Here is a 1,842-nt window from a genome sequence, read left to right on the forward strand (position 1 = left end):
TTTGGGCACCAGCCAACTGGGTCGTGTTACCCGCATGAAGAAGGCGTTTAGCAGTCGTGTTGTTGCTACATCCGACACTACTGCGCACTTTGGGCCTCCACGTTGCTTTCGCGGACTGGACGCAAACATCATGAAGGGGCGTGTTGTTTCAGCGCTTTCTGTTATCTTCTTCATAATGAACGGTAAGAGTTTTTACAAATTAGATACGAGTAACCCGGTCATCACCTATAGACGCGAGGGGTTTGTAAAGACCACGGTGCCGTTTGAGAGTTGGAGAGACTTGAGATGAAAGATCAAATCTATCAACTTTATTGCTCAACAACTGTAGCTGGTACAGTGTATGGCAAAGAATCAACAATGGTACATACACAAACTAATACTAAAATAGGATTCTAACGAGCTAATCTATTGTGTTTTCTTATTATATAGGAAGAGTATTATAACATTCTGTAATTCAGGGGATATATCAGCTATTTACAATATGGTGTCGCTTTTGTAGTGATTCAAATATGAATTTTCCATCGTACACTGATACGCCCAGTTCTCGAGTACGCTGCCCCCGTCTGGCATTCTGGACTTACCACTGAACTCAGCAACAAGATTGAGAAGATCCAACGGAGAGCAGTGCGCATCATTATGGGTGCGAAGTACACATCCTACACTGAAGGCTGCTCCTACCTGGGACGACCTACCCTACAGTCACGACGCCTTCTCCTGACTGTGAACTTTGCGAACTCTCTTAGACAGTCTGAACAGTTCCGGCATTTTCTGCCACCTGTTAGAAGTGCAATAAGTGGTCGTCAAACCAGATCAGCTTATAAACTGAACACTCCTCGCAGCAGAACTGATCGTTATCAGAATAGTGCCCTTCCTTTCATGATCCGCCTGCTTAATATGTAACACTGTCACCTTTTTTTAACCTAAGACTTATTTTAGTGTTACCAGTGTCCGTCTGTTTTGTTATCTGCTACGATATTAATTTGCACTTGAAATGTTGTTGACAATATTTTATATACATTTTATGTAATGGTTTATTTCTATTTTAATCGCTTAATATGACGTTTTATACTAATAATGTGATGCCCCAATGTCAATTTAGCCTCTGGCTGCCATTTTTGGGACAGTGTTGTTGTGTTTTAATGCAAATAAACCATTGATAACTGAGTAGGACAAGAAAGGAGCATGCATATTAAAGATATCTGACTTTGATTGACTTGAGATGAAAGATGACCGAGAGCTAAAGGGGCACCTGATACCATCTACGGTTAAAAGACGTTGTCCTTATTTTTGTTTAGGCTCGCATTCAGATACGATATCCTTTTCGTTGCATTTTCAAAGGAAACAGCATTTATATGGAGAATATATAGCTTTAGGAACACATTCTGCAATAGACAGACCCAGGAACCAAGCTAGGGCACAAACGAGTAACACGACAGAAAGATGACTCTATAGAGAATCCATTACCCAATGCAAGCTGCATGTAACGAGTTTTCCAGAAAGATGACATTCACGCCCAGTGTATTTCCAGGTTGTGTGGTGGCGGCCCTACAGTGCTATTCCTGCTCAACTACTCAAGTCAACTCCTCAGTCTGTGGCAGGCGTGTGACCAAAACTGACCTGGCCACATGCGGGGAATCAGGGAAGTTTTGCTATGTGAGTTCTGTCGTGTTTGTTAGCAAACGGGTCTCGTCAAAATGAGCTGAGTATTTCATCATATGCAACTGGCACAGTTTTTTTTTCAAATCTAGGCTGTTTAACTGTATGATGAACTCGAAAGAGCATCATTAGTGATCTGAGCGTTTTTCTTTGTAGACAAGCAAAACACCCAGCGAGCAACAAATG

At 41.8% G+C, this 1,842-nt stretch overlaps 1 pseudogene; it reads left to right on the forward strand.

Annotated features, from left to right (window-relative positions):
- Window positions 1-107: 107 nt before the first annotated feature.
- Window positions 108-1,842, forward strand: part of LOC109474893 — a 3,533-nt pseudogene continuing 1,798 nt past the window's right edge.

The sequence above is a fragment of the Branchiostoma belcheri genome, unplaced genomic scaffold (genome assembly GCF_001625305.1).
Source record: "Branchiostoma belcheri isolate BF01 breed outbred unplaced genomic scaffold, Haploidv18h27 scaffold32, whole genome shotgun sequence".
Classification (NCBI taxonomy): domain Eukaryota; kingdom Metazoa; phylum Chordata; class Leptocardii; order Amphioxiformes; family Branchiostomatidae; genus Branchiostoma; species Branchiostoma belcheri.